General features: G+C 45.1%; 30 pseudogenes; all 30 read right to left on the bottom strand.

Annotated features, from left to right (window-relative positions):
• Positions 1 to 124: 124 nt before the first annotated feature.
• LOC140091278 (5S ribosomal RNA) lies at positions 125 to 243 on the bottom strand (annotated as a pseudogene).
• A 70-nt stretch (positions 244 to 313) lies between these two features.
• LOC140097090 (5S ribosomal RNA) lies at positions 314 to 432 on the bottom strand (annotated as a pseudogene).
• A 1,014-nt stretch (positions 433 to 1,446) lies between these two features.
• Positions 1,447 to 1,565, bottom strand: LOC140091277 (5S ribosomal RNA; annotated as a pseudogene).
• Positions 1,566 to 1,635: 70 nt separating this feature from the next.
• On the bottom strand, positions 1,636 to 1,754 carry LOC140097089 (5S ribosomal RNA; annotated as a pseudogene).
• Positions 1,755 to 2,767: 1,013 nt separating this feature from the next.
• On the bottom strand, positions 2,768 to 2,886 carry LOC140089879 (5S ribosomal RNA; annotated as a pseudogene).
• A 70-nt stretch (positions 2,887 to 2,956) lies between these two features.
• LOC140081752 (5S ribosomal RNA) lies at positions 2,957 to 3,075 on the bottom strand (annotated as a pseudogene).
• Positions 3,076 to 3,333: 258 nt separating this feature from the next.
• On the bottom strand, positions 3,334 to 3,452 carry LOC140078819 (5S ribosomal RNA; annotated as a pseudogene).
• A 69-nt stretch (positions 3,453 to 3,521) lies between these two features.
• LOC140093396 (5S ribosomal RNA) lies at positions 3,522 to 3,640 on the bottom strand (annotated as a pseudogene).
• Positions 3,641 to 4,088: 448 nt separating this feature from the next.
• Positions 4,089 to 4,207, bottom strand: LOC140082516 (5S ribosomal RNA; annotated as a pseudogene).
• A 448-nt stretch (positions 4,208 to 4,655) lies between these two features.
• Positions 4,656 to 4,774, bottom strand: LOC140088733 (5S ribosomal RNA; annotated as a pseudogene).
• A 1,004-nt stretch (positions 4,775 to 5,778) lies between these two features.
• Positions 5,779 to 5,897, bottom strand: LOC140093578 (5S ribosomal RNA; annotated as a pseudogene).
• A 259-nt stretch (positions 5,898 to 6,156) lies between these two features.
• On the bottom strand, positions 6,157 to 6,275 carry LOC140095719 (5S ribosomal RNA; annotated as a pseudogene).
• A 258-nt stretch (positions 6,276 to 6,533) lies between these two features.
• Positions 6,534 to 6,652, bottom strand: LOC140093395 (5S ribosomal RNA; annotated as a pseudogene).
• A 70-nt stretch (positions 6,653 to 6,722) lies between these two features.
• Positions 6,723 to 6,841, bottom strand: LOC140093577 (5S ribosomal RNA; annotated as a pseudogene).
• Positions 6,842 to 7,289: 448 nt separating this feature from the next.
• LOC140091710 (5S ribosomal RNA) lies at positions 7,290 to 7,408 on the bottom strand (annotated as a pseudogene).
• Positions 7,409 to 8,234: 826 nt separating this feature from the next.
• On the bottom strand, positions 8,235 to 8,353 carry LOC140083679 (5S ribosomal RNA; annotated as a pseudogene).
• Positions 8,354 to 8,423: 70 nt separating this feature from the next.
• On the bottom strand, positions 8,424 to 8,542 carry LOC140098784 (5S ribosomal RNA; annotated as a pseudogene).
• Positions 8,543 to 8,988: 446 nt separating this feature from the next.
• On the bottom strand, positions 8,989 to 9,107 carry LOC140094457 (5S ribosomal RNA; annotated as a pseudogene).
• Positions 9,108 to 9,365: 258 nt separating this feature from the next.
• LOC140089182 (5S ribosomal RNA) lies at positions 9,366 to 9,484 on the bottom strand (annotated as a pseudogene).
• Positions 9,485 to 9,554: 70 nt separating this feature from the next.
• On the bottom strand, positions 9,555 to 9,673 carry LOC140090462 (5S ribosomal RNA; annotated as a pseudogene).
• A 70-nt stretch (positions 9,674 to 9,743) lies between these two features.
• LOC140097377 (5S ribosomal RNA) lies at positions 9,744 to 9,862 on the bottom strand (annotated as a pseudogene).
• A 259-nt stretch (positions 9,863 to 10,121) lies between these two features.
• LOC140092808 (5S ribosomal RNA) lies at positions 10,122 to 10,240 on the bottom strand (annotated as a pseudogene).
• Positions 10,241 to 10,310: 70 nt separating this feature from the next.
• On the bottom strand, positions 10,311 to 10,429 carry LOC140098259 (5S ribosomal RNA; annotated as a pseudogene).
• A 250-nt stretch (positions 10,430 to 10,679) lies between these two features.
• LOC140092468 (5S ribosomal RNA) lies at positions 10,680 to 10,798 on the bottom strand (annotated as a pseudogene).
• Positions 10,799 to 10,868: 70 nt separating this feature from the next.
• LOC140093106 (5S ribosomal RNA) lies at positions 10,869 to 10,987 on the bottom strand (annotated as a pseudogene).
• A 259-nt stretch (positions 10,988 to 11,246) lies between these two features.
• LOC140082515 (5S ribosomal RNA) lies at positions 11,247 to 11,365 on the bottom strand (annotated as a pseudogene).
• A 70-nt stretch (positions 11,366 to 11,435) lies between these two features.
• LOC140095573 (5S ribosomal RNA) lies at positions 11,436 to 11,554 on the bottom strand (annotated as a pseudogene).
• Positions 11,555 to 12,000: 446 nt separating this feature from the next.
• LOC140094455 (5S ribosomal RNA) lies at positions 12,001 to 12,119 on the bottom strand (annotated as a pseudogene).
• Positions 12,120 to 12,377: 258 nt separating this feature from the next.
• On the bottom strand, positions 12,378 to 12,496 carry LOC140081268 (5S ribosomal RNA; annotated as a pseudogene).
• A 70-nt stretch (positions 12,497 to 12,566) lies between these two features.
• LOC140097444 (5S ribosomal RNA) lies at positions 12,567 to 12,685 on the bottom strand (annotated as a pseudogene).
• Positions 12,686 to 12,752: the final 67 nt, after the last annotated feature.

The following is a 12,752-nucleotide window of genomic DNA, read 5'->3' as shown; positions in this document are numbered from 1 at the left end:
TTGCTGCTGCGATCTGACAAGAGCAGGCACATTCAGCTTTGAATGGCCGTTGACAGCAGCATTTCAAATTGAACCTTCTTTTACTATCTCATACAGAAACTAAAACAATTTTCAAGTTCAAAAAGGTCAACAGAACTTGGGATTCCCAGCCAGTCTCCCATGCTGGAACTTGCCAAGCCTTAAGCTGCATCGCTGCTGCGATCTGACGAGAGCAGGCACATTCAGCTTAGAATGGCCGTTGACAGCAGCATTTCAAATTGAACCTTCTTTTACTATCTCATAGAGAAACTAAAACAATTTTCAAGTTCAAAAAGGTCAACAGAACTTGGGATTCCCAGCCAGTCTCCCATGCTGGTACTTGCCAAGCCTTAAGCTGCATCGCTGCTGCGATCTGACAAGAGCACGCACATTCAGCTTAGAATGGCCGTTGACAGCAGCTGTTCAATTTGAACCTTCTTTTACTATCTCATGGAGAAACTAACACAATTTTCAGGTTCAAAAAGGTCAACAGAACTTGGGATTCCCTGCCAGTCTCCCATGCTGGTACTTGCCAAGCCTTAAGCTGCATCGCTGCTGCGATCTGACAAGAGCACGCACATTCAGCTTAGAATGGCCGTTGACAGCAGCTGTTCAATTTGAACCTTCTTTTACTATCTCATAGAGAAACTAACACAATTTTCAGGTTCAAAAAGGTCAACAGAACTTGGGATTCCCTGCCAGTCTCCCATGCTGGTACTTGCCAAGCCTTAAGCTGCATCGCTGCTGCGATCTGACAAGAGCAGACACATTCAGCTTAGAATGGCCGTTGACAGCAGTTGTTCAATTTGAACCTTCTTCTACTATCTCATAGAGAAACTAACACATTTTCAGGTTCAAAAAGGTCAACAGAACTTGGGATTCCCAGCCAGTCTCCCATGCTGGTACTTGCCAAGCCTTAAGCTGCATCGCTGCTGCGATCTGACAAGAGCACACACATTCAGCTTAGAATGGCCGTTGACAGCAGTTGTTCAATTTGAACCATCTTCTACTATCTCATAGAGAAACTAACACAATTTTCAGGTTCAAAAAAGTCACCAGAACTTGGGATTCCCAGCCAGTCTCCCATGCTGGTACTTGCCAAGCCTTAAGCTGCATCGCTGCTGCGATCTGACAAGAGCACGCACATTCAGCTTAGAATAGCCGTTGACAGCAGCTGTTAAATTTGAACCTTCTTTTCCTATCTCATAGAGAAACTAACACAATTTTCAGGTTCAAAAATGTCAACGGAACTTGGGATTCCCAGCCAGTCTCCCATGCTGGTACTTGCCAAGCCTTAAGCTGCATTGCTGCTGCGATCTGACAAGAGCAGGCACATTCAGCTTTGAATGGCCGTTGACAGCAGCATTTCAAATTGAACCTTCTTTTACTATCTCATACAGAAACTAAAACAATTTTCAAGTTCAAAAAGGTCAACAGAACTTGGGATTCCCAGCCAGTCTCCCATGCTGGAACTTGCCAAGCCTTAAGCTGCATCGCTGCTGCGATCTGACGAGAGCAGGCACATTCAGCTTAGAATGGCCGTTGACAGCAGCATTTCAAATTGAACCTTCTTTTACTATCTCATAGAGAAACTAAAACAATTTTCAAGTTCAAAAAGGTCAACAGAACTTGGGATTCCCAGCCAGTCTCCCATGCTGGTACTTGCCAAGCCTTAAGCTGCATCGCTGCTGCGATCTGACAAGAGCACGCACATTCAGCTTAGAATGGCCGTTGACAGCAGCTGTTCAATTTGAACCTTCTTTTACTATCTCATGGAGAAACTAACACAATTTTCAGGTTCAAAAAGGTCAACAGAACTTGGGATTCCCTGCCAGTCTCCCATGCTGGTACTTGCCAAGCCTTAAGCTGCATCGCTGCTGCGATCTGACAAGAGCACACACATTCAGCTTAGAATGGCCGTTGACAGCAGTTGTTCAATTTGAACCTTCTTTTGCTATCTCATAGAGAAACTAACACAATTTTCAGGTTCAAAAAGGGCAACGGAACTTGGGATTCCAGGCCAGTCTCCCATGCTGGTACTTGCCAAGCCTTAAGCTGCATCACTGCTGCGATCTGACATGAGCACGCACATTCAGCTTAGAATGGGCGTTGACAGCAGCTGTTCAATTTGAACCTTCTTTTACTATCTCATAGAGAAACTAACACATTTTCAGGTTCAAAAAGGTCAACAGAACTTGGGATTACCAGCCAGTCTCCCATGCTGGTACTTGCCAAGCCTTAAGCTGCATCGCTGCTGCGATCTGACAAGAGCACACACATTCAGCTTAGAATGGCCGTTGACAGCAGTTGTTCAATTTGAACCTTCTTCTACTATCTCATAGAGAAACTAACACAATTTTCAGGTTCAAAAAAGTCACCAGAACTTGGGATTCCCAGCCAGTCTCCCATGCTGGTACTTGCCAAGCCTTAAGCTGCATCGCTGCTGCGATCTGACAAGAGCACGCACATTCAGCTTAGAATGGCCGTTGACAGCAGCTGTTCAATTTGAACCTTCTTTTACTATCTCATAGAGAAACTAACACAATTTTCAGGTTCAAAAAGGTCACCAGAACTTGGGATTCCCAGACAGTCTCCCATGCTGGTACTTGCCAAGCCTTAAGCTGCATCGCTGCTGCGATCTGAGAAGAGCACGCACATTCAGCTTAGAATTGCCGTTGACAGCAGCTTTTCAATTTGAACCTTCTTTTACTATCTCATACAGAAACTAACACATTTTCAGGTTCAAAAAGGTCAACAGAACTTGGGATTCCCAGCCAGTCTCCCATGCTGGTACTTGCCAAGCCTTAAGCTGCATTGCTGCTGCGATCTGACGAGAGCACGCACATTCAGCTTAGAATGGCCGTTGACAGCAGCTGTTCAATTTGAACCTTCTTTTACTATCTCATAGAGAAACTAACACAATTTTCAGGTTCAAAACGGTCAACGGAACTTGGAATTCCCAGCCAGTCTCCCATGCTGGTACTTGCCAAGCCTTAAGCTGCATTGCTGCTGCGATCTGACGAGAGCAGGCACATTCAGCTTAGAATGGCCATTGACAGCAGCTGTTCAATTTGAACCTTCTTTTGCTATCTCATAGAGAAACTAACACAATTTTCAGGTTCAAAAAGGTCACCAGAACTTGGGATTCCAAGCCAGTCTCCCATGCTGGTACTTGCCAAGCCTTAAGCTGCATCGCTGCTGCAATCTGACAAGAGCACGCACATTCAGCTTAGAATGGCCGTTGACAGCAGCTGTTCAATTTGAACCTTCTTTTACTATCTCATAGAGAAACTAACACATTTTCAGGTTCAAAAAGGTCAACAGAACTTGGGATTCCCAGCCAGTCTCCCATGCTGGTACTTGCCAAGCCTTAAGCTGCATTGCTGCTGCGATCTGACGAGAGCAGGCACATTCAGCTTAGAATGGCCGTTGACAGCAGCTGTTCAATTTGAACCTTCTTTTACTATCTCATAGAGAAACTAACACATTTTCAGGTTCAAAAAGGTCAACGGAACTTGGAATTCCCAGCCAGTCTCCCATGCTGGTACTTGCCAAGCCTTAAGTTGCATTGCTGCTGCGATCTGACGAGAGCAGGCAAATTCAGCTTAGAATGGCCGTTGACAGCAGCTGTTCAATTTGAACCTTCTTTTGCTATCTCATAGAGAAACTAACACAATTTTCAGGTTCAAAAAAGTCACCAGAACTTGGGATTCCCAGCCAGTCTCCCATGCTAGTACTTGCCAAGCCTTAAGCTGCATCGCTGCTGCGATCTGAAAAGAGCACACATATTCAGCTTAGAATGGCCGTTGACAGCAGTTGTTCAATTTGAACCTTCTTCTACTATCTCATAGAGAAGCTAACACAATTTTCAGGTTCAAAAAGGTCACCAGAACTTGGGATTCCCAGCCAGTCTCCCATGCTGGTACTTGCCAAGCCTTAAGCTGCATCGCTGCTGCGATCTGAGAAGAGCACGCACATTCAGCTTAGAATTGCCGTTGACAGCAGCTTTTCAATTTGAACCTTCTTTTACTATCTCATACAGAAACTAACACAATTTTCAGGTTCAAAAAGGTCAACGGAACTTGGGATTCCCAGCCAGTCTCCCATGCTGGTACTTGCCAAGCCTTAAGCTGCATTGCTGCTGCGATCTGACGAGAGCAGGCACATTCAGCTTAGAATGGCCATTGACAGCAGCTGTTCAATTTGAACCTTCTTTTACTATCTCATAGAGAAACTAACACAATTTTCAGGTTCAAAAAGGTCAACAGAACTTGGGATTCCCTGCCAGTCTCCCATGCTGGTACTTGCCAAGCCTTAAGCTGCATCGCTGCTGTGATCTGACAAGAGCACACACATTCTGCTTAGAATGGCCGTTGACAGCAGTTGTTCAATTTGAACCTTCTTCTACTATCTCATAGAGAAACTAACACAATTTTCAGGTTCAAAAAAGTAACCAGAACTTGGGATTCCCAGCCAGTCTCCCATGCTGGTACTTGCCAAGCATTAAGCTGCATCGCTGCTGCGATCTGACAAGAGCACGCACATTCAGCTTAGAATGGCCGTTGACAGCAGCTGTTCAATTTGAACCTTCTTTTACTATCTCATAGAGAAACTAACACAATTTTCAGGTTCAAAAAGGTCAACGGAACTTGGGATTCCCAGCCAGTCTCCCATGCTGGTACTTGCCAAGCCTTAAGCTGCATTGCTGCTGCGATCTGACAAGAGCAGGCACATTCAGCTTAGAATGGCCGTTGACAGCAGCATTTCAAATTGAACCTTCTTTTACTATCTCATAGAGAAACTAAAACAATTTTCAAGTTCAAAAAGGTCAACAAAACTTGGGATTCCCAGCCAGTCTCCCATGCTGGAACTTGCCAAGCCTTAAGCTGCATCGCTGCTGCGATCTGACAAGAGCACGCACATTCAGCTTAGAATGGCCGTTGACAGCAGCTGTTCAATTTGAACCTTCTTTTACTATCTCATAGAGAAACTAACACAATTTTCAGGTTCAAAAAGGTCACCAGAACTTGGGATTCCAAGCCAGTCTCCCATGCTGGTACTTGCCAAGCCTTAAGCTGCGATCTGACAAGAGCACGCACATTCAGCTTAGAATGGCCGTTGACAGCAGCTGTTCAATTTGAACCTTCTTTTACTATCTCATAGAGAAACTAACACAATTTTCAGGTTCAAAAAGGGCAACGGAACTTGGGATTCCCAGCCAGTCTCCCATGCTGGTACTTGCCAAGCCTTATGCTGCATTGCTGCTGCGATCTGGCGAGAGCAGGCACATTCAGCTTAGAATGGCCATTGACAGCAGTTGTTCAATTTGAACCTTCTTCTACTATCTTATATAGAAACTAACACAATTTTCAGGTTCAAAAAGGTCACCAGAACTTGGGATTCCAAGCCAGTCTCCCTTGCTGGTACTTGCCAAGCCTTAAGCTGCATTGCTGCTGCAATCTGACAAGAGCAGGCACATTCAGCTTAGAATGGCCGTTGACAGCAGCTGTTCAATTTGAACCTTCTTTTGCTATCTCATAGAGAAACTAACACAATTTTCAGGTTCAAAAAGGTCACCAGAACTTGGGATTCCAAGCCAGCCTCCCATGCTGGTACTTGCCAAGCCTTAAGCTGCATTGCTGCTGCGATCTGACGAGAGCAGGCACATTCAGCTTAGAATGGCCGTTGACAGCAGCTGTTCAATTTGAACCTTCTTTTGCTATCTCATAGAGAAACTAACACAATTTTCAGGTTCAAAACGGTCAACGGAACTTGGGATTCCCAGCCAGTCTCCCATGCTGGTACTTGCCAAGCCTTAAGCTGCATTGCTGCTGCAATCTGACGAGAGCAGGCACATTCAGCTTAGAATTGCCGTTGACAGCAGCTGTTCAATTTGAACCTTCTTTTACTATCTCATAGAGAAACTAACACAATTTTCAGGTTCAAAAAGGTCAACAGAACTTGGGATTCCCAGCCAGTCTCCCATGCTGGTACTTGCCAAGCCTTAAGCTGCATCGCTGCTGCGATCTGAAAAGAGCACACACATTCAGCTTAGAATGTCCGTTGACAGCAGTTGTTCAATTTGAACCTTCTTCTACTATCTCATAGAGAAACTAACACAATTTACAGGTTCAAAAAGGTCACCAGAACTTGGGATTCCCAGCCAGTCTCCCATGCTGGTACTTGCCAAGCCTTAAGCTGCATTGCTGCTGCGATCTGACGAGAGCAGGCACATTCAGCTTAGAATGGCCATTGACAGCAGCTGTTCAATTTGAACCTTCTTTTGCTATCTCATAGAGAAACTAACACAATTTTCAGGTTCAAAAAGGTCACCAGAACTTGGGATTCCAAGCCAGTCTCCCATGCTGGTACTTGCCAAGCCTTAAGCTGCATCGCTGCTGCGATCTGACAAGAGCACGCACATTCAGCTTAGAATGGCAGTTGACAGCAGCTGTTCAATTTGAACCTTCTTTTACTATCTCATAGAGAAACAAACACATTTTCAGGTTCAAAAAGGTCAACGGAACTTGGAATTCCCAGCCAGTCTCCCATGCTGGTACTTGCCAAGCCTTAAGTTGCATTGCTGCTGCGATCTGACGAGAGCAGGCAAATTCAGCTTAGAATGGCCGTTGACAGCAGCTGTTCAATTTGAACCTTCTTTTGCTATCTCATAAAGAAACTAACACAATTTTCAGGTTCAAAACGGTCAACGGAACTTGGGATTCCCAGCCAGTCTCCCATGCTGGTACTTGCCAAGCCTTAAGCTGCATTGCTGCTGCAATCTGACGAGAGCAGGCACATTCAGCTTAGAATTGCCGTTGACAGCAGCTGTTCAATTTGAACCTTCTTTTACTATCTCATAGAGAAACTAACACAATTTTCAGGTTCAAAAAGGTCAACAGAACTTGGGATTCCCAGCCAGTCTCCCATGCTGGTACTTGCCAAGCCTTAAGCTGCATCGCTGCTGCGATCTGAAAAGAGCACACACATTCAGCTTAGAATGGCCGTTGACAGCAGTTGTTCAATTTGAACCTTCTTCTACTATCTCATAGAGAAACTAACACAATTTTCAGGTTCAAAATGGTCACCAGAACTTGGGATTCCCAGCCAGTCTCCCATGCTGGTACTTGCCAAGCCTTAAGCTGCATCGCTGCTGCGATCTGAGAAGAGCACGCACATTCAGCTTAGAATTGCCGTTGACAGCAGCTTTTCAATTTGAACCTTCTTTTACTATCTCATACAGAAACTAACACAATTTTCAGGTTCAAAAAGGTCAACGGAACTTGGGATTCCCAGCCAGTCTCCCATGCTGGTACTTGCCAAGCCTTAGGCTGCATTGCTGCTGCGATCTGACGAGAGCAGGCACATTCAGCTTAGAATGGCCATTGACAGCAGCTGTTCAATTTGAACCTTCTTTTACTATCTCATAGAGAAACTAACACAATTTTCAGGTTCAAAAAGGTCAACAGAACTTGGGATTCCCTGCCAGTCTCCCATGCTGGTACTTGCCAAGCCTTAAGCTGCATCGCTGCTGCGATCTGACAAGAGCACACACATTCTGCTTAGAATGGCCGTTGACAGCAGTTGTTCAATTTGAACCTTCTTCTACTATCTCATAGAGAAACTAACACAATTTTCAGGTTCAAAAAAGTCACCAGAACTTGGGTTTCCCAGCCAGTCTCCCATGCTGGTACTTGCCAAGCCTTAAGCTGCATCGCTGCTGCGATCTGACAAGAGCACGCACATTCAGCTTAGAATGGCCGTTGACAGCAGCTGTTCAATTTGAACCTTCTTTTACTATCTCATAGAGAAACTAACACAATTTTCAGGTTCAAAAAGGTCAACGGAACTTGGGATTCCCAGTCAGTCTCCCATGCTGGTACTTGCCAAGCCTTAAGCTGCATTGCTGTTACGATCTGACAAGAGCAGGCACATTCAGCTTAGAATGGCCGTTGACAGCAGCATTTCAAATTGAACCTTCTTTTACTATCTCATAGAGAAACTAAAACAATTTTCAAGTTCAAAAAGGTCAACAGAACTTGGGATTCCCAGCCAGTCTCCCATGCTGGAACTTGCCAAGCCTTAAGCTGCATCGCTGCTGCGATCTGATAAGAGCACGCACATTCAGCTTAGAATGGCCGTTGACAGCAGCTGTTCAATTTGAACCTTCTTTTACTATCTCATAGAGAAACTAACACAATTTTCAGGTTCAAAAAGGTCAACAGAACTTGGGATTCCCAGCCAGTCTCCCATGCTGGTACTTGCCAAGCCTTAAGCTGCATTGCTGCTGCGATCTGACGAGAGCAGGCACATTCAGCTTAGAATGGCCATTGACAGCAGCTGTTCAATTTGAACCTTCTTTTACTATCTCATAGAGAAACTAACACAACTTTCAGGTTTAAAAAGGTCAACAGAACTTGGGATTCCCTGCCAGTCTCCCATGCTGGTACTTGCCAAGCCTTAAGCTGCATCACTGCTGCGATCTGACAAGAGCACGCACATTCAGCTTAGAATGGCCGTTGACAGGAGCTGTTCAATTTGAACCTTCTTTTACTATCTCATAGAGAAACTAACACAATTTTCAGGTTCAAAAAGGGCAACGGAACTTGGGATTCCAAGCCAGTCTCCCATGCTGGTACTTGCCAAGCCTTAAGCTGCATTGCTGCTGCAATCTGACAAGAGCAGGCACATTCAGCTTAGAATGGCCGGTGACAGCAGCTGTTCAATTTGAACCTTCTTTTGCTATCTCATAGAGAAACTAACACAATTTTCAGGTTCAAAAGGTCACCAGAACTTGGGATTCCAGGCCAGTCTCCCATGCTGGTACTTGCCAAGCCTTAAGCTGCATCACTGCTGCGATCTGACAAGAGCACGCACATTCAGCTTAGAATGGCCGTTGACAGCAGCTGTTCAATTTGAACCTTCTTTTACTATCTCATAGAGAAACTAACACATTTTCAGGTTCAAAAAGGTCAACAGAACTTGGGATTCCCAGCCAGTCTCCCATGCTGGTACTTGCCAAGCCTTAAGCTGCATCGCTGCCGCGATCTGACAAGAGCAGGCACATTCAGCTTAGAATGGCCGTTGACAGCAGCTGTTCAATTTGAACCTTCTTCTACTATCTCATAGAGAAACTAACACAATTTTCAGGTTCAAAAAAGTCACCAGAACTTGGGAGTCCCAGCCAGTCTCCCATGCTGGTACTTGCCAAGCCTTAAGCTGCATCACTGCTGCGATCTGACAAGAGCACGCACATTCAGCTTAGAATGGCCGTTGACAGCAGCTGTTCAATTTGAACCTTCTTTTACTATCTCATAGACAAACTAACACATTTTCAGGTTCAAAAAGGTCAACGGAACTTGGAATCCCCAGCCAGTCTCCCATGCTGGTACTTGCCAAGCCTTAAGCTGCATTGCTGCTGCGATCTGACGAGAGCAGGCACATTCAGCTTAGAATGGCCGTTGACAGCAGCTGTTCAATTTGAACCTTCTTTAACTATCTCATAGAGAAACTAACACAATTTTCAGGTTCAAAAAGGTCAACAGAACTTGGGATTCCCAGCCAGTCTCCCATGCTGGTACTTGCCAAGCCTTAAGCTGCATTGCTGCTGTGATCTGACGAGAGCAGGCACATTCAGCTTAGAATGGCCGTTGACAGCAGCTGTTTAATTTGAACCTTCTTTTACTATCTCATAGAGAAAATAACTCAATTTTCAGGTTCAAAAAGGTCAACGGATCTTGGGATTCCTACCCAGTCTCCCAGGCTGGTACTTGCCAAGCCTTAAGCTGCATTGCTGCTGCGATCTGACGAGAGCAGGCACATTCAGCTTAGAATGGCCGTTGACAGCAGCTGTTCAATTTGAACCTTCTTTTACTATCTCATAGAGAAACTAACACAATTTTCAGGTTCAAAAAGGTCAACGGAACTTGGGATTCCCAGCCAGTCTCCCATGCTGGTACTTGCCAAGCCTTAAGCTGCATCGCTGCTGCGATCTGAAAAGAGCACACACATTCAGCTTAGAATGGCCGTTGACAGCAGTTGTTCAATTTGAACCTTCTTCTACTATCTCATAGAGAAACTAACACAATTTTCAGGTTCAAAAAGGTCACCAGAACTTGGGATTCCCAGCCAGTCTCCCATGCTGGTACTTGCCAAGCCTTAAGCTGCATTGCTGCTGCGATCTGACGAGAGCAGGCACATTCAGCTTAGAATGGCCGTTGACAGCAGCTGTTCAATTTGAACCTTCTTTTACTATCTCATAGAGAAACTAACACAATTTTCAGGTTCAAAAAGGTCAACGGAACTTTGGATTTCCAGCCAGTCTCCCATGCTGGTACTTGCCAAGCCTTAAGCTGCATTGCTGCTGCGATCTGACGAGAGCAGGCACATTCAGCTTAGAATGGCCGTTGACAGCAGCTGTTCAATTTGAACCTTCTTTTACTATCTCATAGAGAAACTAACACATTTTCAGGTTCAAAAAGGTCAACGAAACTTGGAATTCCCGGCCAATCTCCCATGCTGGTACTTGCCAAGCCTTAAGCTGCTGCGATCTGACGAGAGCAGGCACATTCAGCTTAGAATGGCCGTTGACAGCAGCTGTTCAATTTGAACCTTCTTTAACTATCTCATAGAGAAACTAACACAATTTTCAGGTTCAAAAAGGTAAACAGAACTTGGGATTCCCAGCCAGTCTCCCATGCTGGTACTTGCCAAGCCTTAAGCTGCATTGCTGCTGCGATCTGACGAGAGCAGGCACATTCAGCTTAGAATGGCCATTGACAGCAGCTGTTCAATTTGAACCTTCTTTAACTATCTCATAGAGAAACTAACACAATTTTCAGGTTCAAAAAGGTCAACAGAACTTGGGATTCCCAGCCAGTCTCCCATGCTGGTACTTGCCAAGCCTTAAGCTGCATTGCTGCTGTGATCTGACGAGAGCAGGCTCATTCAGCTTAGAATGACCGTTGACAGCAGCTGTTCAATTTGAACCTTCTTTTACTATCTCATAGAGAAACTAACACAATTTTCAGGTTCAAAAAGGTCAACGGAACTTGGGATTCCCAGCCAGTCTCCCATGCTGGTATTTGCCAAGCCTTAAGCTGCATCGCTGCTGCGATCTGACAAGAGCACGCACATTCCGCTTAGAATGGCCGTTGACAGCAGTTTTTCAATTTGAACCTTCTTTTACTATCTCATAGAGAAACTAACACAATTTTCAGGTTCAAAAAGGTCAACGGAACTTGGGATTCCCAGCCAGTCTCCCATGCTGGTACTTGCCAAGCCTTAAGCTGCATTGCTGCTGCGATCTGACGAGAGCAGGCACATTCAGCTTAGAATGGCCATTGACAGCAGCTGTTCAATTTGAACCTTCTTTAACTATCTCATAGAGAAACTAACACAATTTTCAGGTTCAAAAAGGTCAACAGAACTTGGGATTCCCAGCCAGTCTCCCATGCTGGTACTTGCCAAGCCTTAAGCTGCATCACTGCTGCGATCTGACAAGAGCACGCACATTCAGCTTAGAATGGCCGTTGACAGGAGCTGTTCAATTTGAACCTTCTTTTACTATCTCATAGAGAAACTAACACAATTTTCAGGTTCAAAAAGGGCAACGGAACTTGGGATTCCAAGCCAGTCTCCCATGCTGGTACTTGCCAAGCCTTAAGCTGCATTGCTGCTGCAATCTGACAAGAGCAGGCACATTCAGCTTAGAATGGCCGGTGACAGCAGCTGTTCAATTTGAACCTTCTTTTGCTATCTCATAGAGAAACTAACACAATTTTCAGGTTCAAAAGGTCACCAGAACTTGGGATTCCAGGCCAGTCTCCCATGCTGGTACTTGCCAAGCCTTAAGCTGCATCACTGCTGCGATCTGACAAGAGCACGCACATTCAGCTTAGAATGGCCGTTGACAGCAGCTGTTCAATTTGAACCTTCTTTTACTATCTCATAGAGAAACTAACACATTTTCAGGTTCAAAAAGGTCAACAGAACTTGGGATTCCCAGCCAGTCTCCCATGCTGGTACTTGCCAAGCCTTAAGCTGCATCGCTGCCGCGATCTGACAAGAGCAGGCACATTCAGCTTAGAATGGCCGTTGACAGCAGCTGTTCAATTTGAACCTTCTTCTACTATCTCATAGAGAAACTAACACAATTTTCAGGTTCAAAAAAGTCACCAGAACTTGGGAGTCCCAGCCAGTCTCCCATGCTGGTACTTGCCAAGCCTTAAGCTGCATCACTGCTGCGATCTGACAAGAGCACGCACATTCAGCTTAGAATGGCCGTTGACAGCAGCTGTTCAATTTGAACCTTCTTTTACTATCTCATAGACAAACTAACACATTTTCAGGTTCAAAAAGGTCAACGGAACTTGGAATTCCCAGCCAGTCTCCCATGCTGGTACTTGCCAAGCCTTAAGCTGCATTGCTGCTGCGATCTGACGAGAGCAGGCACATTCAGCTTAGAATGGCCGTTGACAGCAGCTGTTCAATTTGAACCTTCTTTAACTATCTCATAGAGAAACTAACACAATTTTCAGGTTCAAAAAGGTCAACAGAACTTGGGATTCCCAGCCAGTCTCCCATGCTGGTACTTGCCAAGCCTTAAGCTGCATTGCTGCTGTAATCTGACGAGAGCAGGCACATTCAGCTTAGAATGGCCGTTGACAGCAGCTGTTTAATTTGAACCTTCTTTTACTATCTCATAGAGAAAATAACTCAATTTTCAGGTTCAA

This window comes from Engystomops pustulosus, chromosome 9 (genome assembly GCF_040894005.1).
Source record: "Engystomops pustulosus chromosome 9, aEngPut4.maternal, whole genome shotgun sequence".
Taxonomy (NCBI): Eukaryota; Metazoa; Chordata; class Amphibia; order Anura; family Leptodactylidae; genus Engystomops; species Engystomops pustulosus.
This window is presented reverse-complemented; position numbering and strand designations above follow the sequence as displayed.